The 25,022-nt window shown below is 43.5% G+C and overlaps 1 protein-coding gene across 1 annotated transcript in view; it reads right to left on the bottom strand.

Annotated features, from left to right (window-relative positions):
• The window catches only part of LOC141165790 (metalloprotease TIKI1-like), a 192,584-nt gene that overhangs the window by 140,782 nt on the left and 26,780 nt on the right, over positions 1 to 25,022 (bottom strand). The window lies entirely within an intron of this gene.

Raw genomic sequence — 25,022 nt, 5'->3', positions numbered from 1 at the left:
ATTGGAATAACAGTAGTCTATGCACAGGAACACGAGAGAATAAAAATAAGCTGACATGGTAATACGATAGGTAAATGTTACATTTAGGGTGACGGCAGCAGCATAACGTAAGATGTCTGATGCATTGGCTTCGTTTCTGTATGTTGAAGAGCTAAATCAGACTTGTGTACAATGAAGGATTACAGTACTTTGGTACTTTTCCTGGTTGATTAATTGCATATTCATCAGTGTTAACGATCTCTGGCAATTTGGAACGAAATGCAAATATGTATTCCAAGCAGCTCATCCAGCTCTCTACCTTCAGAGTGCACCGTGCTTCAGGGCTATTTATAAAATGTCAGACTGGTTTTGAGCCAATGTACCTCAAGTTCATGAACTACAGTGACATGTATAAGTTTGGGCACCCCTGGTCAAAATTACTGTCATTGTGAACAGTTAAGCAAGTTGAAGATGAAATGATCTCTAAAAGGCCTAAAGTTAAAGATGACACATTTCCTTTGTATTTTAGGCAAAAAAATATATATTTTTTTTCATCTTTTACATTTTAAAAACTACAAAAAGGAAAATGGGCGGATGCAAAAGTTTGGGCACCCCTCATGGTTAGTACCTAGTAGCACCCATTTTGAAAGTATCACAGCTTGTAAATGCTTTTTGCAGCCAGCCCAGAGTCTTTCAATTGTTGTTTGAGGGATTTTCATCCATTGTTACTTGGAAAATTCTTACAGTTCTGTGAGATTCCTGGGTTGTCTCATATTCACTGCTATTTTAAGGTCTAGCCACAGATTTTCAAAGATGTTCAGATCAGGGGACTGTGAGGGCCATTGTAAAACCTTCAGCTTGAGCCTTTTTAGGTAGTCTATTGTGGATTTTGACTTGTGTTTAGGATCATTATCCATTTGTAGGAGCCAACCTCTTTTCAACTTTTTACAGATGGTGTTAAGTTTGCATCAAGAATTTGTGGAAATTTCATTGAATCCATTCTTACCTCTACCCGTGCGATGTTCCCCATGCCATTGGCTGCAACACAACCCCAAAGCATGAAATTCTGTGACTTTTTTTCTCCACACATACCTTTGATCATTGTAGCCAAAGAGTTCTATTTTAACCTCATCGGTCCACAGGACTTGTTTCCAAAATTCTTCAGGCTTATTTAGATGTTCTTTAGCATACTTCTGATGCTGAATTTTATGGTGAGGACGCAGGAGAAGTTTTCTTCTGATGACACTTCCATGAAGGCCATATCTGTGCAGGTGTCTCTGAACAGTAGAACAAAGTACTACAACACCTGAGACTGCTAAATCTTTTTGAGGGTCTTTTGCAGTCAAGTGGGGGTTCTGATGATGTCATCAGTGTTCTGTGGGTCATATAGTGTACAAATACCCATACCAATCATTGCCTTGTTATACGTAAATGTTATACAATATGGTGCTCAAATGCCAGGTATACACTTAACTGTACTGAATTGACAATATGATTTGTGATGTCCATCATTTTTGCATGCCATTCCATTAAAGGCAAACCCATCAGCTGGAGTTGTTAATATGTCCTGTTCCTACTTATATCTGTTTTTGAGTCTCCAACATGGTCACAAAAATTACTGTTGGCCAGACCCAGATCTCTGTGAGAAGCTAAAGAAGTGTATGTAATCACATTTATGTCTGCTCTACTCTAGGGTCTTTGTAATTGTAGGGATGTGGACTGTCTTACCCTCTTCCTGCCCCTGAAGACAACAGACACGCTATGTGAATACTGTACCTGTATGGCCTATGGTAGAGGTCTGAATGCAGAGAAATGGAGTTTTATCTTCTTGGTTTTTCACAGGCTTTGCGTCCCCCCCGACGCCAAGCAATCCCCGCCCTTCTGCTTATTATTCCACCAAATCCCCGCCTATTTACACGTTTACCCTGTGACGTGTGATGTTTTCCCTCACCTCCCGGCGCATGCGCAAAGCGCGGCTCACATGGAGCATGCTTTGTTTCCTCCCGGGTCCGTTTGGCTGAGCACAGTGCATCAGTGCTCTATTGCACAGGCGTCCGGGAGTCACAGTGACCCCAATACTGAATATATAGAAATTGGCCAGTTCTCCTGTACCCACAGCATTAAATGAATACACATGTTCAAGTACATTGTGGCTTCAGTACAAACACCCATTAGTAAAATGCGCTCCATTAATGACAATGCCATCCAGTGTACATCTTGTTGCATGCATGCAATCCTTGAATAGTCATTTCTGCTGTGCTAGATGTGTTCATAGTGAGCGTTTCTAAGGCCAAATACTGGATCTAAATGAGTAACTTATAACACTGAGATCCATTGGCAGATGAGGGTGGTATCAATGTAGGACTGGAGTTTCTGCTCCAGTAAAGGGGGGGGGTGCAGCGCAGGTCACATAGGTGCTGGTAATCGTGGATTCAATCAAAAGGGGAACCGACAGGGCAATCTACCTGAAAAATTGGGATCATAAGATGGTTTGTTATATTTCTGGCGCTTGAGTTCAACACGACACCCCTTAAATAAGGTCCATAGATTATTGTGATGGGCTGGTGAGGACCTATTTTCTGAAATACTATCTGTACCATATGCCACCATAGAGAGGCAGTGGGAGATTAGGGAGGTACATAAGTGGCTCAGGAATTGGTGCAGGAAGCAGAGTTTTGGGGTCCTGTAGAACTGGGACAACTTCTATGTTGCGTACAGGTTCAACGATAAGGATGGGCTACACCTTAATGGGGAGAGTGCAACTGTGCTGGGGGAAAAAATGGCGAGAAGCCTGGAGGACTGGGTAGAGGACAATTACTGTACAGGAGAGCAATATAGTGTAAATAGTGGCTTGGGCCTAAGTACTGAAAGTATCATGATATAAACTGGGGAGCAGAAACCTTCAGGTCCAGCAAAGGACAATAATGAAAGACAATTACCTTTCACAACTGGTGGAGGACCAACAAGAGGGAGGGGGGGTTTGTCTAGATTTAATTTTAATCAATAAGCCAGAAAATTATCAAATGTTCATGTTGGGGGCCACTTAGGTAATAGAGATAACAAGACAATGTGTTTTCAATTAACATTTATAAAGATATTTAGGAGAGGATCTACAAGGACACTACATTTCAGAAAGGCTAATTTCCAACAACCGATTATGTTATTGACAGAAACTGGGACAATGTCCTTGAAAATAAAAGTTCACAATACAACTGAGACAGTTTTGTAAGCATCCTGAATAAGTCCAGTGCACAATATTCTATATACCCTATGGTAGTAAACTGGTTAAAAATAGGAGAAAACCCACTAAATTGATCTCTAAGCGGCAGCATGGTGGCTCAGTGGTTAGAACTGCAGCCTTGTAGTGTTGGAGTCCTGAGTTCAAATCCCACCAAGGACAACATCTGCAAGGAGTTTGTATGTTCTCCCTGTGTTTGTGTGTGTTTCCTCCCACACTCCAAAGACATACTGATAGGGAATGTAGATTGTGAGCCCCAATGGGGACAGTGATGATGATGTCTGTGAAGTGCTGTGGCATTAATGGAACTATATAAGTCTGTAAAATAAATGGATAAACATTAAATGTAAAAAAGAAGCATAATAGAGAACTAAAGCAAGAGGACAGTGATGAGGCATTAAATGAGGGAAAAAATCAAACAGTGTAAACAAACAAATCAGGGCTGCAGTGCAATTTCACAATTGTTTTTCTATTTACCATGTTCACTCTATGGTAAAACTGACCTGGAAATATGATTCCCCAGGTCAGTCGAAGTACACAGATACCAAACGTATAGTTTTTTTTTTATTTAAGTGGTAAAAAAAATTCAGAAATTGTAAAAAATATAATTTGTCGCCATTTTCCAAGGCCCATAGCGTTTTCATTTTTCGCGATCTGGGGCTGAGTGAGGACTTATTTTTTGCACTCTGAGCTGACGTTTTTATTTATACCATTTTGGTGTAGATACGATGTTTTGATCGCCTCTTATTGCATTTTATTGCAATGTTGCAACAAAGCACAATTCAGGCGTTTGATTGTTTTCTCGTTACACCGTTTATCAATCAAATTCATTTATTTTAGATTTTTAATAGATCAGACATTTCTAAACAGAGCGATACTAGATATGTCTATTTTTTTATTGTTTTATTTTTAATGAGGCAAAACTTTTGATTTGAACTTTTGTGTTTGTTTTATTTTTTTTCATGTTTTTAAAAACCTGCGGCTGTTAGAGGCACTCGATGGCTGATTAAATCAACCGTCAAGTGTAGGGAAAGATGTGGGCTCATTGTGTGAGCCCGCATCAAAGGCAGGGATACAACCTTTGACGTAAAGTACGTCAAATGTAGTGAAGGGGTTAAAAACTGAGCCTGGAAATTATAGACTTGTAAGTTTCACTTTTACTGTGGGCAAAATATTTTAGGGTTTTCTAAGAGATGATATCCTGGAGTAGCTCACTAAAAATAAACTAATAACCCAGCATCATCTTGGGTTTATAAGGTATCGGTCCCTGTCAGACTAATCTTATTAACTTCTAGAGTAAAACATTCACTGAAAAAGACTGGAGTGTATTGGTGGCCGTCAAACTTATCTTTAGTGACCAGAGTCAGGCAGCTGCTGCCAAGGCCAATGAAATAATGGGATGCCTTAAAAGCTGCTCACGACGAGAACATAGTTTGCCTCTATACAAGTCACTAGTGTAAAGACACTTAGAATACTGTGTACAATTTCTGGTGTTTAAGAAGGACATACAGTCATGGCTGAAAGTGTTGGCACCCTTGAAATTGTTCCAGAAAATTAAGTATTTCTCTCAGAAAATTATTACAATGACACATGTTTTGTTATACACGTTTATTTCCTTTGTATGTATTGGAGCAACACAAAAAAACTGTGAAGAAAAGCCAAATTGGACATCATTTCACACAAAACCCCAAAAATGGGCCGGACAAAATTGTTGGCACTCTCAACTTAATATTTGGTTGCACGACCTTTGGAATAAATAACTGCAATCAATCGCTTATTTTCCCACACTTATTGTTTTGTACAAAAAAATATTATTGTTGATCATTATTAAGCCCCCTTCACATGTCTGTTTCCGGTACGTGTGGCATCCGTTTTCACACTGTGAAGAGCGGTAACATTACTGACGACACCGTACATCAGAGTCACTGGGTCACGCTGCGCTATGCGAAACCTGGCGACTGTGAAGAGCGGTGATGTCATTAACGTTACTGCCCTTCACAGTTGCCGAGTCTTGCTGAGCGCAGTGTAAGCCGGTTTCGGGGAACCTAAGTGGGAACTTTCTTATATATTGATGAACGAAGGACAGTGTCTTGTTTTTATTTTTCTCTTTTTATGTTTTTCAGGTTTCCATTTGTGGACTGCGTTGGATTCCCTGGACCTACGTGGGATTTTTTTTTTCTAAATAAATTGGTGAACCAGAGAAAGTGTTTAAAAAAAGTATTGTTTTGTGCGTGTTTCTTTTGCATTATTGAGTTAGTAATGTTTGGCTGATAGACAGCTCTCCATTACTAACACCAGGGCTAGATTTCAGCTGTGCTTTTTGACAATTCACAGCTGACATCAATCCCAAGCCCCATTACCCCGATTGTCAACGCAGCAGTGCAATCGGGAAGAGCCAAGGTGAAATTGACACATCTAATGTGATGCGCCACTTCTGGGGTGGCTGCCGGCGGGTATTTTTAGGCTGGGAAGGGCCCAATTTCCATAGACCTTTCCAGTCTGATAATATCAGCTGACTGCTGTCTGCTTTATCTTTGCTGGTTAACATAAATGGGGACACCCTACGTCGTTTTTTTTCATTTATTTATTTATCAGTTTAATACATGTACAGTAAACTACACACGCAAGGCACTAATTATATATCTCATGGATATCTATTTATATCTATGTTTGCACATCTTTAACATCTAAAAATTTGTCATTTCTATTCTGCATTCTATTCCGGTACGTGTCACACGGACGGCATACGGATGCCACACACAAGTACACAAATATGTCACACGGACACGCAACACTGATAACACCAGTACTAGTTTTTCCAGTACCAGTAAAATCATATCTTGCATATGTAGCTTACTGTACATGGATTAACCTAATAAATAAATGTAAAAAATTACACGGAGTCCCCCCTATTTTTGATAACCAGCCAAGGTAAAGCAGACAGCTATGGGCTTATGTTATCAGGCTGTTCATTCTACCTTCCAAAACCTGAACAAGGCTCGGCTCACATTTATCCTGCGCTCTCCACTGAGCGCTTACGTTGGGGGTTACGTTTTACATGGATGGCACAAGGATGGCATACGGATAACACACATGGGTGGCACACGACTGACCCACAAGGACAAGGATAACACCGGTGCTAGTTTTTCCAGTACCGGTAAAATCAGGACGTGTGATAGTAGTTTTCTCTTGTGTTTTAACCTGGGATAATAAAAGTAGCACACCCCATATAATGACATAAATCATAGATAAAGATTTATTAAAAATTGCAAAAGGCCGCATACAAATCAGTGAACTAAAGACATATGAAGGTGGAAGCACACAGATGAGACAATTCTTGATAAATTCATTTTACCCTTCATCATTGTTCTTACATCTGCTCAGCTGAACATTTAAAGAGATTTCCAAAGCCTTGTAGATAATGAAATTCATTTTACCTGTCACATATGCCTATAACACTCTCTCTTTCTGCTAGGAAAATGTACATTATTCTGTGATTGCTGGCCATTTGTATAACCAATGGCATCAATGTAGTATATTACTGCATGAGCAAAAACAGATGTAAATGTCATTTTTGACAAGTACAATTTGTGACCGCGTATCAAAAGAATGTAAGTAAAAGGATGGCACAAAAAATGTCTGCATAGAACAGGAGTAGAAGGTAGGCTGAAAAATCTCACACAATCATATATAAAAGATCTGTTGATATTTTACCTACCTCATCAACTTTCAGCAATTCTGTTTGGTTTCCAAGGGCATTTTGAGGCCTATGTATATCATGAGATAACCTTGTCAGTGCTGACATGATATTATCCCTATCTATTTTGTTACTAATATCGTTAGGAATTCCCTTCCTATAATTATGGCAACCATACAACTTTTATAGTTGTTGGCTGAATGTTTACTTCCCCATACACATGCCATCACGTATGTAAAATCTTCCTATTTCCAGTGTAAAGGGACTATATAGATTAGACTAAGAATATTGATACAATGTCACATCTCTAATCATCAATCACCATTTGTTTCAAACATGACTAATGTCATCCGAGGCCACTAAAATAAAGAGGGTTGGCCGACAGTCCAATGTGCATATGGGCCTAGGACAATTGTTTGTTGGGGGAGTTAAGGATTCAGCATGTCAGATTTTGGAGGGCCGATGCTTTTGCTCTACCGGAGATAGGCTGCCACTAGACATGTTGGGTGGTGGCTCTCTTATAGAAAACACAGGAGCGCTCCGCTGAGATGATTGATGTCTGAACCACCGCTTGTCCAACAGCCATCTAATAAGTATAGCGGGCTTTAGCACTGCATGCCCAAAGTTCTGAAGTCACACTACATTCAGGCTAAGTGCCCACGATGCAGAAATGCTGCATATTTTTTCCGCTTCTCCCTGGCAGGAAAAACGCATGCGGATATTACATGCGTTTTTCCTGCCAGGTAGAAGGAAAAGTGCTTGACAACTTGGTCACACTATATAAATCCATGCAACCGGCATGGATTTATATAGTGTGACCAAGTAATAGTTAAAAAAAAAATGAATAAGAATGGTAAAAAATAAAAAAGAAAGATTATACTTACCTTCCGATGGCCGGTCTCCTTCTCCGATACGTCCAGTCTCCCCGGTGTCTCGCGGTTGTGTAAAAGGACCTGCGATGACGTCATTTAGTCATGTGACAGGTCACGCGACCGTCGACGTCAGCGGTCGCATGACCTGTCACATGACTAAATGACGTCATGGTAGGTCCTTTTGCACCACCGCGAGCCGCCCAAAACACCGGACGCATCGTTGAGGAGGCCGGGGGCCATCGGAAGGTAAGTGTTACACTCGCGCCCGGCCTGACTGGCGTGAGCGTGGTTAGTGGTCCCACTGGGCCACGAACCGAGGAGTGCCTGGAGGGGCGTGACTAGGGGACTCGCCAGATTCGACCACGAACACACTGCGGCTTAATCGACTCCGTGGCCCGAGCTGTTGACCCACACCGGGGAATGCAGGAACGGGCAGGTTTGGCTGGTATGCAGACAGGTGGGTACTGGCAGGCACGGTTGGTATGCGGACAGGCGGGTACAGGCAGGTACGGCTGGTATACAGGCGGGCGGGTACTATCAGGCTCGGTTGGTATACAGACAGGCCGGTAGTAAAATAGGCTGGATGGGGACCAGTACAGACTGGGATACAGGAACAGAGCCGCAGGTGCGGAGGACAAGCGGAGCAGAGCAGAGTGGAGCCGCAGGTGCAGAGGACAAGCGGAGCAGAGCGGAGCCGCAGGTGCGGAGAACAAGCGGAGCAGAGCAGAGCGGAGCAGCAGGTGCAGAGGACAAGCGGAGCAGAGCGGAGTGGAGCCACAGGTGCGGAGGACAAGCGGAGCAGAGCAGAGCGGAGCGGAGCCGCAGGTGCGGAGGACAAGCGGAGCAGAGCAGAGCGGAGCCGCAGGTGCAGAGGACAAGCGGAGCAGAGCGGAGCCGCAGGTGCAGAGGACAAGCGGAGCAGAGCGGAGCCGCAGGTGCAGAGGACAAGCGGAGCAGAGCGGAGCTGCAGATTCGGAGGACAAGTGGAGCAGAGCAGAGCCGCAGGTGCAGAGGACAAGCAGAGCAGAGCGGAGCGGAGCCGCAGGTGTGGAGGACAAGCGGAGCAGAGCGAAGCGGCAGGTGCAGAGGACAAGTGGAGCAGAGCAGAGCCGCAGGTGTAGAGGACAAGCGGAGCAGAGCAGAGCGGAGCTGCAGGTGCAGAGGACAAGCGGAGCAGAGCGGAGCGGAGCCGCAGGTGCGGAGGACAAGCGGAGCAGAGCGGAGCCGCAGGTGCAGAGGACAAGCAGAGCAGAGCGGAGCGGAGCCGCAGGTGCAGAGGCAAGCGGAGCAGAGTGGAGCGGCAGGTGCAGAGGACAAGTGGAGCAGAGCAGAGCAGAGCTGCAGGTGCGGAGGACAAGTGGAGCAGAGCAGAGCCGCAGGTGCAGAGGACAAGCAGAGCAGAGTGGAGCGGAGCCGCAGGTGCGGAGGACAAGCGGAGCAGAGCGGAGCAGCAGGTGCAGAGGACAAGTGGAGCGGAGCCTCAGGTGCAGAGGACAAGCGGAGCAGAGCAGAGCGGAGCGGCAGGTGCAGAGGACAAGCGGAGCGGAGCCGCAGGTGCGGAGGACAAGCGGAGAAGAGCGGAGCCGCAGGTGCAGAGGACAAGCGGAGCCGCAGGTGCGGAGGACAAGCGGAGCAGAGCAGAGCGGAGTCGCAGGTGCGGAGGACAAGTGGAGCAGAGCAGAGTGGAGCCGCAGGTGTGGAGGACAAGTGGAGCAGAGCAGAGCGGAGCCGCAGGTGCGGAGGACAAGCGGAGCAGAGTAGAGCGGAGCCGTAGGTGCGGAGGACAAGCAGAGCAGAGAGGAGCCGCAGGTGCGGAAGACAAGCAGAGCAGAGCAGAGTGGAGCCGCAGGTGTGGAGGACAAGCGGAGCAGAGCGGAGCCGCAGGTGCAGAGGACAAGCGGAGAAGAGCAGAGCGTAGCTGCAGGTGCGGAAGACAAGCAGAGCTAAGCCGCAGGTGCGGAGGACAAGCAGAGCAGAGCCGCAGGTGCGGAGGACAAGCAGAGCAGAGCCGCAAGTACAGAGGATCAAGTAGAGCAGAGCCGCAGGTGCGGAGGACAAGCAGAGCAGAGCCGCAGGTGCGGAGGACAAGCAGAGCGGAGCAGAGCCGCAGGTGCAGCGGACAAGCAGAGAAGAGCGGAGCAGAGCCGCAGGTGCGGAGGACAAGCAGAACAGAGCAGAGCCACAGGTGCGGAGGACAAGCAGAGCAGAGAGGAGCAGAGACGCAATTTCGGAGGACAAGCAGAGCAGAGCGGAGCCGCAGGTGTAGAGGACAAGTGGAGCAGAGCAGAGCGGAGCCGCAGGTAGACAGGACAGGGCTCTGTTCACATGGAACAGACAGGGAAACACAGGAAGATAGCTAGAACACAGGAGGTAGAAACGGAGGTAGGGAAACGGGACAAGCAGAACCAGATACACACAAGGTACTTGCAATGAAGTAGCGAGTGGACACAAAACTCACAAACAGAAGTACAGAGACAAAGAGTTGGAGTTAGGTACTGGTTCAGACACTGCAAGAAAAGGGAAGGATCGGACATAGAGATCAACAGATAACGGGCTAGGAGACAGTTCAGACAGGAACTGACACTGGAACGAGATACAGGAACGAGCCTGGATACTCAGCCCCCAGGGTGGCAGGAATAGACTGGAAGTCACAGATACAGGTAACGGGCCTGGGTACTCAGCCCCCAGGGTGGCGGAAACAGACAAGATACAGGACAGGACCTGGCAACTCAGTTGCACAGAACACACTGAAAGGAAAGTGTTGCTCAGGCATCTCCCACAGGGTGGGGGAGGTTTAAGAATCCAGTGACTCACAGCAATAGGCTGGGGACGCATTAGGACTGCGCACACTGTAACTTTAAGAATCAGGAAGTAACAGCTCCGCCACCCTCAGCCAGCAGACAAGAGACATGCACATAGCAAGTAAAGGAGTATAGTGTACAGCGTGGACTGATAGGTAAGTTGGCGGTCTTGCATGGTGGGAGATGGTAAGCCATGCCAGCACGCCGCCAGGGATGTTACAGTAAGTATAAACTTTATTTTTTATTTTAAATTCTTTTTTTTACAGGTACTATGGTACCCAGGTCTGGATGAGAGTCTCCTCTTCTCCAAACCTGGGTACCATCCGCACATCGAATCGCTTCATATCCGCGTGTGCACATGCAGTGATGCGGATATCAAGTGTTTCAATGCAAGTCAATGGCGGCAATTACGCTGCGTGTCCGCAAAATTAATGGACATGCTGCGTATTTTTCCGCAATGATAATCTGCAGTGGAAATTTCCGCAGCATGTGCACAACACATGCGGATTATCATTGGGGACCATGGGGCACGTATTACCAAGCGTTTTTTAAGCATTTTCGCTGCGGAAATTCCGCAGCAAAAACGCTTCAAAAACGCATAGTGGCCACTCAGCCTCAGGCTCATATTAAAGTCCTTCTCATTATTTATCTACTTATTTATTTATTTTACTCGCTTATATAGTGCCATTAATTCCACAGCGCTTTATAAACATCATGATCATCACTGTCCCCATTGGGGCTCACAATCTAAATTCCCTATCAGTATGTCTTTGGAGTGTGGGAGGAAACTGGAGAACCCGGAGGAAACCCACACAAACACTGATAGAACATACAAACCCAGGACCCCAGCACTGCAAATCAAGAGTGCTAGCCAGTGTGTCACCATGGTGCCCATTAGATGAACCTTACAATCTTGATGGGACCAAATGACCATATTATATGTTTGCACTCCCACATGAAAAGCCACCACTATAAATGTCTAACTGTAGTTTACTCAGCTTTCTGTAGAAAACATGAAAGCTAAGCCATTAGGCATGCATGCATATGGAGTCTAAACGGATAGATGTTGGCTGAACAACTTAACACGCTAATGTTTTAGTTTCATGCAGATATTCAAAGTGCGTATCCTATATAGCCTGGCTGGAGACATGACACTATAAGTCTCCTCATTAACAAGATCAAAAGGCTTACATGCAGTGGATTTAATTCATATATAAACCTACACCTGGATAGTAAACATCCAAAGAAACCACTTGCAAATAAAATATAAAGCTAATCACATTTAATTAAAACAATAATTAAAAACAACATGTACCATAAATACATAGAACTGGCACACATATGAAGATTATACAAAGAGGATTGTCACGTCCAAAAATAGGAAGCGGTGGTAAGCTTAATCAGTTCTAAGTCATGATGTGAGGGTATGGCCTGCAGGTGTTTATTGAGAATAGCAACCGCCAATGCAGACATACAAGTGTTAGTATGAGCAATGGATTGTGTCAATCCGGCAAAAATATATACAGGTAGGGACTGTATCCCCTTCTCACTTACCCATAATAATACCAGTTGGGAGCGCCACCGCAACCACCCCGACGCGTGTTTTGCATTCAGTGCTTTCTCAAGGAGAGTGAGCTATAAACTTACTTTTACCCTGCCTATGTAATGGTATTGCTTCCATCTGGGCCAATCTTGTCAGTGCATCCCGCCACCGCCCCCGGGTCCTGAGTACATTCAGTTCTGGTGCTCATCTCTGGTGCGTGTCAGGGTAAAATGCCCCCATGACGTCATCAACATGCTCCGGTGATTATAAGAGCCTTCGTTAATGTCCGGATCTCGGGTTAGGTGCGCATGCGCATTTTGGCGCCATCTTTAAGTAGACCAATGGAGAGCGCCATCTTGTCAGATGTCAAAAACATAAGACTAAACTAAATCGGCCATATCTATGAATTCAACGGAGGGCAATCATATTGTTATCTAGCCACAGAGGTACATTTAAATATAATGTGAAAAATGCAATTAGAAATATTTAAGAAGGAATTGTCAATCATTAGAATAGACATCAGGGAATACAAGAAACAAAAGATGTCAGAAAAAAGGGGAGGGAAGGACAAAATAATCATCTGACGCGCCCCCTGGGCCGTGTGGGGAACCTGGAAACGGGCCTTTTTTGTGGATGCTGGGGGTTGTAGTCTCCGTGGCGGCGATCCGGTCCCGTGGCTCAGGGTGGTCAAACCAGTGGCAGTCTATTTATGGGATTTTTATGGTTTAATGTCCGACTTCGCCACCCGTGGATTGTGGTCAGGATGAACCGCCGCTGCAGGGCAGACCGCTGAGGCTGGTGTTGTGGGTGCAGCAGAGTGTAGTACAACTCCCCACGGGAGGAGTATAGCCTCAGGGCAGTGTAGAGTGATGATGGTGGTTGTGGTGCGGGGCGTCCCAGTACTAGTAGTGCTGACGCGGTGAGAAAGCACAGAGACAAGGTGTGGCAGTTCAGGTTCTTTACTCACAGTTCTCATCCAGGTCACTTGTGCACAGGTAGGACCGCCTGAGCCATGCTGCGTCCACCAGGCAGGGGGCTCGATCAACCCCCAGGCAATTCCGGAGTGTGGCACAGGACTCCCTTCTATCCTTTCGTCAGCCGTGCCCCACCAGTGACTCTACTTCTGTCCAGCTGCCTCGGGTCTTCTCCTGGGAGAACTGGGTGTCTACTTCCCTGACCCTATGTAGTGTGCCTTCCTAGTAGGTGTAGTGAGGGGTCGCACCAATAAATGACCACGAACACCGGTTCTTGGTTAAGGATTAGTCACCTCCACCAACTTGGGATCCGGTACCCTGTTCTGCCAACCCGTCACCCGTAATCTCCTGGGTCCTTAGGGTTCCTTCTGCCTTCGTGTCTCTGGGCCTCTCTTGGTGTTCTGTTCTTTCTTACTTTCCTTTCTGTTCTCCTCTCTTCTCTCGGGCCCCGGCCTCTACTCTAGGCCTGGCCCTGGAGCAGAGCTCCTGCAGAGCCTCTCCTCTCAGACTGCACTTCTTCTCTGCACGACTGAACTCCACTGAACGCTGTTCTAAGATGGTGCCCACCTCTTATACCTCCCTCTCTATGTATGAGCCCAGGTGACTTGCAACCAATGGGCGCCCACCTATGCCCAGAAACCGTCCCCTCCTGCTCCTACATCACTGGGTTTTCCTCCCCCCTCCCCACTCCAGCCAGGGACATGGTCTGTCGTGCCTGCATTACTGTACTAATGGGAGCACCGTTGAGCTGTCCCTCGGAAATGGGGTGTGTGTGATGTATGCAGCTAACTGAGTCCCGGTCCACACACCATCCTTACCCGGGAGTGGGATATCACACCTCTGGTTGAGGTGCAATACCTCTGTAGCGACCGAACCCTCGGGGCGCTACACATCAAATACAATACTGATATTGGGTAAGAATGCATTTCACAGTAGATGAGTACAAGGGGATTGCCTATAACCAGACCTTATAGCCGGAGAGCTTTAGGGGCCTAAAGGGTCTAAAGTACGAGATACAGAATTGTAGTGGGGAGAACATACACTCTGGGCTAGAGGGAGGGGTAGCATAGATGAACAATATCATGTTCACCCACCCCACATAATCCCATACATTGCCTATAAACAAAAAATTAAGTGTCCCCAGGTTCAGCATAGTGGGCCAGTATAAGTACTGTGGTAGGACGACTCGCTCGGCCACTTCCGGAAGTAAACTCAGGAAACCAGGTTTTCTTTGCAGGCTTTATTAACAGCATAAAGCTCTGCACCCCAGCAAAATAAACACAGCCTTACTGGCAAAAACAACAAAACAAAAGATAAACTTCAGTTTCCTCCTGAGCTATGGCTGTCCAGTCTGGAGACCTTGCCTCTCCAAACACAACACAGAGAAAAAGAAACAGGACTGAACATTTAAACGTTGCTCAGCCACACCCGGAGGTGGAGGTATGGGGAATGATGTCCCTACCATCTCTATGTCATTCCCCTAAAACCACACCCTTTAAGTGAGTTAACTCACCAGCATATAACATGCTGGCAGAAAGTTTATTGGTTTCAGTTCACACAGGCCAGCAACCTGCGTGACACATACAGTACAGACCAAAAGTTTGGACACACCTTCTCATTTAAAGATTTTTCTGTATTTTCATGACTATGAAAATTGTACATTCACACTGAAAGCATCAAAACTATGAATTAACACATGTGGAATTATATACTTAACAAAAAAGTGTGAAACAACTGAAAATATGTCTTATATTCTAGGTTCTTCAAAGTAGTCACCTTTTGCTTTGATGACTGCTTTGCACACTCTTGCCATTCTCTTGATGAGCTTCAAGAGGTAGTCACCGGAAATGGTCTTCCAACAATCTTGAAGGAGTTCCCAGAGATGCTTAGCACTTGTTGGCCCTTTTGCCTTCACTCTGCGGTCCAGCTCACCCCAAACCATCTTGATTGGGTTCAGGTCTGGTGACTGTGGAGGCCAGTTCATCTGGTGAAGCACCCATCACTCTTCTTATTGGTCAAATAGCCCTTACACAGCCTGGAGGTGTGTTTGGCGTCATTGTCCTGTTGAAAAATAAATGATGGTCCAACTAAACGCAAACCAGATGGAATAGCATGCCGCTGCATGATGCTGTGGTAGCCATGCAGGTTCAGTATGCCTTCAATTTTGAATAAATCCCCAACAGTGTCACAGGAAAAGCACCCCCACACCATCACACCTCCTCCTCCATGCTTCACGGTGAGAACCAGGCATGTAGAGTCCATCCGTTCACCTTTTCTGCGTCGCACAAAGACACGGTGGTTGGAACCAAAGATCTCAAATTTGGACTCATCAGACCAAAGTACAGATTTCCACTGGTCTAATGTCCATTCCTTGTGTTCTTTAGCCCAAACAAGTCTCTTCTGCTTGTTGCCTGTCCTTAGCAGTGGTTTCCTAGCAGCTATTTTACCATGAAGGCCTGCTGCACAAAGTCTCCTCTTAACAGTTGTTGAAGAGATGTGTCTGTTGCTAGAACTCTGTATGACATTGACCTGGTCTCTAATCTGAGCTGCTGTTAACCTGCGATTTCTGAGGCTGGTGACTCGGATAAACTTATCCTCAGAAGCTGAGGTGACTCTTGGTCTTCCTTTCCTGGGGCGGTCCTCATGTGAGCCAGTTTCTTTGTAGCGCTTGATGGTTTTTGCAACTGCACTTGGGGAAACTTTCAAAGTTTTCCCAATTTTTCGGACTGACTGACCTTCATTTCTTAAAGTAATGATGGCCACTCATTTTTCTTTACTTAGAATTTGTATTATGGCAAGAAAAAGCAGCTAACAGTCTATTCAGTAGCACTATCAGCTGTGTATCCACTGTACCTAACCTCATATATTATACCAGTGACTCTGTCACAGTACATACGTATTAATTGCTGTCACATAAGAAAGAATTCGATTCAGACACTCATTCTGTTAGGGGAACACAAACCTCAGAATATTCCAACTATATGCTTAAACATAGTGTATATCCACCCCAAAGTACATTAGAAATATCACCACAGAAGGATATAGAGCAAAGTGATAGCACACTCCCCTTGAGAAAGCACTGAATGGGAAACGCACGTCGGAGTGGTTGCGGCGGCACACCCAACTGGTGTTATTATGGGTAAGTGAGAAGGGGATACAGTCCCTACCTGTATATGTTTTTTGCCGGATTGACACAATCCATTGCAGATACTAACACTTGTATGTCTGCATTGGCGGTTACTATTCTCAATAAACACCTGCAGGCCATACCCTCACATCATGACTTAGAACTGATTAAGCTTACCACCGCTTCCTATTTTTGGACTTGACAATCCTCTTTGTACAATCTTCATATGTGTGCCAGTTCTATGTACAGTATTTATGGTACATGTTGCTTTTAATTATTGTTTCAATAAAATGGGATTAGCTTTATATTTTCTTTGCAAGTGGTTTCTTTGGATATTTACTATCCAGGTGTAGGTTTATATAATGTTTTAGTTTGTAACATTGAAAAATAAAACAATGGTTCAGTCAACAGAGGAGCCCCACTTAGGCAGGCATCACATGGATGTCCCATATGGCTTTCATTTTAACGGGATTGTCCACTACTCGGACAACCCCTACTCAATTACTATATTCCTCCTTGTAAAATTAAAACAGCCTGTACTGCACTGTCACCGTTCTAATGATGTCAATGCCTGGTCTCCCGTGACCTTGTTATGCCACGTGAGCCCTGCAGCCAATCCGTGGCAGCTAATGGGCCACCTCACTCTCACTGCCTTTGGCCATAACTGACATCTGGAGCAAGTCAGAGAGCACCAGCAGTTCTCACTTGTTCCGGATGTCAGTTTCAGGTACGGAGAATGAAGCGGCCCATGAGTGGCTGCTGATTCTCTGAAGGGCTCACATAATGTGATGAGACCTGGCGCTGACATTGCTGCAACTGCACCGGCACCGTAGGCTGTTTTTATATGGGGTAATATAATAATTGAGAAGGAGCTATCCAAGTAGTGGGCAACCCCTTTAAGCTAATTAAGCAAAAAGTTGACCAACCGATACAATATTGCATGTGTATTGGGTGGGCACTCTTTTTGCTCCTTTTTTTTTTTAACTAAAACATATAGCTCTAGCTACCCTAATAGTTGAGAACCAGGAGTCATATTGTGAATCCGTGTAAATTCTGAGTTATTGCTTGTTCCAAAATCTTTCCTTGCAATAGGTTTATAGTTAGAGCTATATAGGAATGTACCAATAATAAAAGCTCACATTTAGAAAAAATGAGAATGTCTCTCCTTTTAAGTCTGCGAAATCTATTAAAAGTCATTCATCATTTTAAAGTGAATTTAACGTGTCTCCTAATAGGGTTACATTGCCTTTTACTTTTCAATGACTGCAAGAATATGCTGGTCCCTTTTCCTTACACTCTTTGTTGGGCGCTTAGTCTGAATGGGGGTTGGGATAGAGAGAGTTTAGAGTACAGCAGATGCCTTTTTTATCAAAGACAAAAGACCCGCTGCCACCATCTCCACTTTTCAGAACTTTCATCTAACTTGGATCAAAGCTGCACTTTACATATGAAAGGGTTATAGTATTATGCAACTCAAATTAGCCAATCGCCACCCCGCCAGCATTGAAGTCTACACAACTAAACTCTCACATCTGCTCACGCTCTTGCCCCCATATTCTGTTTCTTCACTTTCTTCTCCAAAAGGGTTGAAAGCCATTTAACTTCTTTAATGATAGTTTCAGAAACATGGTGAACTCATGTAAACGGCTTAGTACAGAATGAAGCCTTCAGAGTTCCTCCATATATATTCTTACAATTCTGCTTCCAACGTGGATATATAATAGTAACGTATGTTTGATTTTCCTTCAATACCTGAAACATCTACAATAATGCCATACAATAGCTATGAAGTCAATAATCTGACTTTGTTATGTTAATACAGACCAGTCTTTGAAAAAAATGCCCTCAAACCAAGGAATAACATGCATTTCCCTTGATTTAGGCCCTGTGATACTATTGAAACTGACAGCTGGGTATGCCCTCTTAGACTCGAGGCCACCTAAAAGATTCCTCGTTTAACAACCTTCAAAGCCACAGTTATGAAGTCCTGTCACGGTTAAGGAATGCCTTTCTATGGAATCATTTCATGGTAGAAAAAGGGAGAAAATGATATTATTTTTAAAAAGCTAAGCATAGCTGATTTGTGACTGTAGGCACAAATAATTAAGGACTATAGAAATATAAACTGCAGATATCCTAGTTTCTAAGTAGATGTGTGTTTACTGAGGCCCAGCCGAAGCGTATCACAACTCCATCTGGAATTCCGAATCCATAGTGGTCACAGGTCATCACCATGATGCACCAATGAAGGGCCCAGGATCATGAGAAATGAAACGCTATAATTACTAGTATTAAAATGTGTTTTTGTAAGACACTGGCTTTAAATTTTTGTAAACTTACAAAATGTAGTGATCAGCATCTACAAATAAAAAAAACAAACTTAAAGGGGGTAGTTTGATGAAAACAAGTTATCACCTATTTTGGATAGGGGATGACTTGTTGATTGGCGGGGGTCTGAATCGGCAGAATGGGACACTTTAATCCGGCTTAGGATGAAGCAGCAGTGTGCATGCTTGACTACTGTTCCATTTATTCCCTATGTGACCGGCTTTTTCCAGTACTCCCATAGAGAATGAATCAAGCGGCAGTTGAGCATCCGCTCAGTTTCGTAAAAGGGATAAAAAGGCCTCATAAGGGATACAAATTGCCTATTCTGCAAATTACTGTGGATCCCAGAGGTTGGACCCCCATCAATCAGCAAACTGTTTTCACTGGACAACTTCTCTAAAGGTGGTCAAACACTTTAGACAGCAATTAATACATGTATTCTCATTGGAGAGTTTCTCCTGTAAACGGAATGATCGGGCATGTTGAATTCAGCATGCTTGATCTTTCTTTCCTTCCCCCCGGACTGTTATGATCTGCTACAAGCACTAAGGAAAGACAGGAGATCTGTCCCTACAATAGAACTAAACTGGACCCCTACGATGTAACGGGGAACCTGATCCCTCGATCAGACCCGCTAAAGTCCTCGGCTAGTCTGTACGAAGACCTATAGATGCAAGGGAGGGATCCCTACAAGAACTTGGGACTGGGATAAAGTTGGACACCTCCTAGCAGAAATTGTAGCAGTCAAAGACAAACACACAACATAGAACATAGAGGTCCGAAGACCTAGCACAACTAACAGAGAACGGTAACAGAGTACCAAGCTAGCTCAAGAGTAGTAAATACAATGAAGTCCAGCAAGGCCAGGAGGGCGGAGCTGGATTAAATAGGCAAAAATGGTCATGTGACCAGCAAACTAGAAAAAACCTAACAGGAGAGTTTTAACACGGACAATACTGGATCCAGCTAATTTCAATTATAATATATATAATTTATAGCCTAAAATCAGCTTCATATATGATACTCAAGGTATAATTAAAACTGTAGAAAAGGATATAAAAAGGAAGCAGTACAGATTCTTTTTCTCCCTTATTTAATAATAGGAAATTTGAACTAAAAGAAAGAAAAACACAATTTATAACTGAAGTATCCAGTGTATTAGTAATACCAAGTGTCACTAACTACTTAGTAGCAATTTTACAATCCAGTCTTTGTATCCTATTAAAAGCCCTATGGATGCAACAAGTGTACAGCAGTATAATAGGTTAGCTCCTAAAGCTAGCAGGAATAATAGCTATACCAGACGACAGCACACAGCTGCTTTACTAACTAAATGACAAATGCCTCTAGGAAATTGCTAGGAACCTTTTTCCTGGAGTCTAATGTTATCATATATCAGACAAGAAAAAATGAGTGTAACCTCTAAGGCACACATTACAAACAAGCACAAGCAGGCTCCAGACAGCATTCCTTGGGATCAGTGAACATGAAGAATTATTGCTCACAATCTTTGAAAAAGCCAATAATGCATAAAGAGTGAAGACAAATAAGAGATGAACAGAGCTCTACCCATCCTATGTATGACATCAGGGCCCATTCATCACGGTGTCACATTTATCCTGCCTGAGATAGAAATCACTTGTTGTGTACTAGTGTCGCTGATGGTACTTGGAGTAACCAGCCACGCCGAATAACAAAAGTGATGTTCTTCTCCCAAGATGTACTAGAGCGTCCAGTAAAAAGTTCAATAAGTGACATAAAATGAAGAACCTGATAGGACCTACACAGATACCACTGTAGTCTATAACAGTAAATACTGATGAATTATCAATACTAGAAGGTAGGTCCTAAGAATGATCACCTGCCATCAGTTTTGACAACTCTTCTAGCTGCAATATACAGGTCTAGAGAGGCATTGTACAACATATACAGTAACAGTAATAAAGCATATCTTAGGAAAAGAAGTTTAACAACTCCTGCACTGTATACAAATGACTTTGTGTTTCTGGAGCAGGCAAGTATCTTAATGCCAACCCCATTCTATGTAGGCTTATCTAATGAAGGAAACAGTGGATAATGCAGAAGGCGTTTGTAATATCAATCCATCCCAGATTGGAGGGGATGCTGCCAAAATCACAGGACACGTCTGTTGTAGAAATGCCCAATGGACACTTGATGCAGGAGCTGTTAAAACCTTATTTTTCTGAGCTATCAGCTATACTTTTTGTGCTTCTTCTATACATGGATATGTTCTAAGTTGTCTCTCTAGACTGGATATAGAAGCTAGATTAGTTAAAAAAAAGTTGCCAGTACTTGGACAACTCCTTGTCATACCCCACGCTTGGCCCCTATAAAATAAAAAAGCTTATACTCACCGCCGTTCCAACGGTGTCGGCACTTGCGGTCCCGGGGCTCCCGTGCCATTGTTGTGACACGTGAGCCTGGTGCCCAATCAGCGCTGGCATCACAGTATCCACCTTCGTATGAATTGAATATGAAGAGGAAGTCAGATCAGTCGCAGCCCGGACTTCCTCTTCATGCTCAATTCATACAAAGGCGGGGACAGTGACGCTGGTGCTGATTGGGCGCTGGCATCCTGTGTCACAACAACAGCATGGCAACCCCAGGAATGTGAGTGCTGACACCACTGGAATGGCGCCAGCATGGGAGGTGAGTATTGGCTTTTTTATCTTATCGGGGCCAAACATTTAGATCAAGAAGGGGTTCTAGTATTGGACAACCCCTTTAAAGATTAACTGTAGTTTTATTGCATTTTAATTATAAATTAATAGTAAACATGTAAATAAGAAATTTAGTAATCTGTTATATATCTCATCAGAGAAGTGCACTCCTCCTAGACTGTTCTTTCAATCTTAATATTCTCAATTCACGGACAAAATCTGTCCTCAGAGAATAGATATTTTCCCATTACTGAGAGAGAAGATGGCAGTTGGTGCTCGTAAAGTTCTATGGAAAGGGGAGGATGATGGAAACAGACACAATTTAAAGGGTTCATCCAATACTTTTTTTTTCAATATGAGCTTAAAAACTAACAGGTACAATGGCTTATGAAATTATTTACCCCCTTGACTTTTAACTTATTTTGTTACATTACAACCTGTGTTCAAATACTTTTGTAATCTGATTTGTGTGCGATGCATCAGCACTAAATAGCCTAAGTTGGTGTAGTGAAGTGAGAAAAATATAGGCATAAATTAAATTTATGGGATTAAATAACTAAAAATTGGCATGTGCATATGTATTCACCCCTTTTGCTATGAAGTCTCTAAAAATTTCTGGAATAAGCAATTACCTTCACAAGTCACATGCTTAGTGAAAGGAAGTCCACCTGTATGCAATATAAGTGTCACAAGGTCTGTCAGTATATACACATCTTTTCTGAAAGGCCACAGAGGCTGCAACACCACTAACCAAACAACACTATGAAGACCAAGGAGATCTCCAAACAAGTCAGGGACAAAGTTGTTGAGAAGTACAAGTCAGGGTTGGATTTTAAAAAAAATATCCCAATCTCTGATAATCCCCCGGATCACCATCAAATGGAAAGAACATGGTACCACAACAAATCTGCAAAGAAAGGGCTGCCCATCAAAGCTCTCAGCCTGGGCAAGAAGGGCATTAATCAGAGTGGCAGCACAGAGACCAAAGGTAACCCTGAAGGAGCTGCGGAATTCCCATGCAGAGACTGGAGTATCAGTCCATATGACCACAATAAGCCGTACACTCCATAGAGGTGGCCTTTATGGAAGAGTGGGCACAAAAAATCCTTTACTTACACACAAAAATTGTAAGGCTTGTTTTGAGTTTGCCAAAAGACATGTGGGAGACACCCCAAATGTACGGAGGAAGGTGCTGTGATCAGATGAGATCAAAATTGAAGTTCTTGGCCACCAAGGTAAATGCTTTGTCTGGCGCCAAACCAACACAGCTCATCACCCCAAGAACACCATCTCCACAGTGAAACATGGTGGTGGCAACATCATGCTGTGGAGTAGATTTTTGGTAGAAGAGACAGGGAAAATGGTCCGAGTCGAGGGGAACATGGATGGTGCGAAATACAGTGATAATCTTGAGCAAAACCTGTTTCAGTCTGTCAGTGATTTGAAACTGGGACGGAGGTTCACCTTCCAACAAGACAATGTCCCAAATCATACTCCTAAAGCAACACTTGAGTGGTTTAAGGGGAAATGTGTAAATGTTTTAGAGGGGCCTAATCAAAGCCCAGACCTTAATCCAATTGATAATCTGTGGTTAGACTTGAAGATTGCTGTTTACCAGAGAAAACCATACTTTATTGAATAAATGTTTATGTTTTCTCAAGACTTTTTTCATCCATTTTTTTTTCATTTCTTATTTGCTGCTTTTTTGGATTCAAATCAACCAATAAAACGAATAATTATCAAAACAATATGAAAAAAGTAACAGATCTAACAGATGCATCTTTCTGTTCTGGTGCTAAAAATCTAATACACACTCTTTGTTGAACATGGTTAATAGCTTTCTACAGTTAACACTAGCTTATCTTATCTAAGTAAGCTTCACAATCACAGAAACTTCCTTTTTCCCTAATTGCTTGTTTTTCTCTACAGACAAGATCAGCCATAAAAACATTCATTTGCATGCCGCTTCTTTACAGTAGATATCACTATTCTGCCTTTCAGAAGCCATCAGATTATCATCCACATTTCTAAGTAGAATTGATTTTTGAAACCCACTCATCCATTGACCTTATCAGATCATGATTTGCATGATTTTCTCTACATTTCTACAATTGACCTAGTCATCTAAAGGCTTCCACCCAAGTAAAATTCTAAGTAAAACTAAGGTCAAATATTATGTCATTGCTTAGGTCGGTTTCACACGTCTATGAAACATGGACCATGCTCAGATTGTAATACATGGCTAGACCGCCAGGTCTCGTACTCTAAATTAACTGTCTCATGTGAGGCTATGACAATGTTAGTTTTGGTAAGTAGAAACGGGATTGGGCAGTGTATTGCAACCCGAACACTGTCTATGTTTCACAGACATGTGAAACTGGAGTGTTAGAGTGCTTTCACACTGTGCTTTGTCCTATGTTTGTTGGTCCCGTCGGGGTTTACATCTGAACCCGCCGCAAAACGGGATTCAGGTGTATGCGCCGACGGGGCCATTGACTATAATGGTGCTGGTACTGTAAAAAAAAGAATTCTTATTCTTTTTTTTTTTAACTATTACTTGGTCACACTGTATAAATCCAGGCCGGTTGCATGGATTTATATAGTGTGACCAAGTTGTCAAGCACTTTCCAAGTGATGCTAAAATCGCTTGGAAAAGCGCTTGATAACCCGCATGCAGAAATGCATGTAAAGACGCTTGACCAACGCTTCTACCTGGCGGGAAAAACACATGTAAAATCTGCATGCATTTTTCCTGCCAGGGAGAAGCGGAAAAAATATGGGAGCACATTTATCATGTGAAATTATACGGTATGCCCTATCAAAAAGAAAAATATGCCATAAAAAAGTGTAGCTAATATCAGCCCAAATAGCTAAAAAAAAATGTCAGCTAATACTGGATATTAATTAAAGAAAGCTGAAACTGGAGATCTGTTACAACATCTCAACACTGATCTGACTGGGAACCTTTTCCTAGATAGCAAGTGACCATTGTCTCCTCAATCATCCACCTTCTGTCCTGTGTTATTGTTACCTCTACAGCTCATCTCCTCCTCCCCTCAACGGCTCCTATCTGTCCAATGAAGGGCTTTTCACAGTCAAATATTTTCACAGCTGTCACCTTTCACAAGATACCTTCTGGTGATTTCCACCCTCTGATAATTTTCCGGGCTAGAAGGTGAGAAATCTGTGAATGTTGGCCTGTTCTTTTGTAGATAAAATTACCAAGACTTGGGAGATATTCAATCTTTTGTGCAAAGTGACAGACTTTTTGTTCTGCACATAAGTGATGAGTATGTATAACTGACCACTTATAGATACAAAGGTAGAAACTCCATAAAGTAGGACAACTCTGACTTATTTTCTTTCCTGGTATATATTCTGCTTACCATTTTGCAAACATAAAACTAGAAGTAAGAACATAGACATTAGCAAACATTCCTTGACCACTGAATGACCTATCTGTATTACTTGTAATGCTGTCGGGTATATGCCTAAGTCTTTTTTCAAATTTGGGCTTCATCGAAAAACTTAATATAGTTGAACATTATATGTTGGCAATACCCAGAGCTTAGCTGTCAACCTGCTATCCCAATTTCTCCAAAGACATACAGTAGATGGCTCCACTGTTTGAAAGATATTTCCCAGGGGAACAAGGATTGGACATGCATGGAAAGAATATCAGATAGAGTACACAGGTAAAGTGGTATATCCAAACTCCATCTATGTTTTATATGGGACTCAAAATTAGGAGATTATAAGCAGGACTATTTTTGTAATATATT

This window comes from Phyllobates terribilis, unplaced genomic scaffold (genome assembly GCF_046119375.1).
Source record: "Phyllobates terribilis strain yellow unplaced genomic scaffold, ASM4611937v1 Scaffold_1__5_contigs__length_1240528914, whole genome shotgun sequence".
NCBI classification, from domain to species: Eukaryota; Metazoa; Chordata; class Amphibia; order Anura; family Dendrobatidae; genus Phyllobates; species Phyllobates terribilis.
The sequence above is the reverse complement of the archived record's forward strand: the minus strand, read 5'-3'. Positions and strand labels throughout refer to the sequence as shown.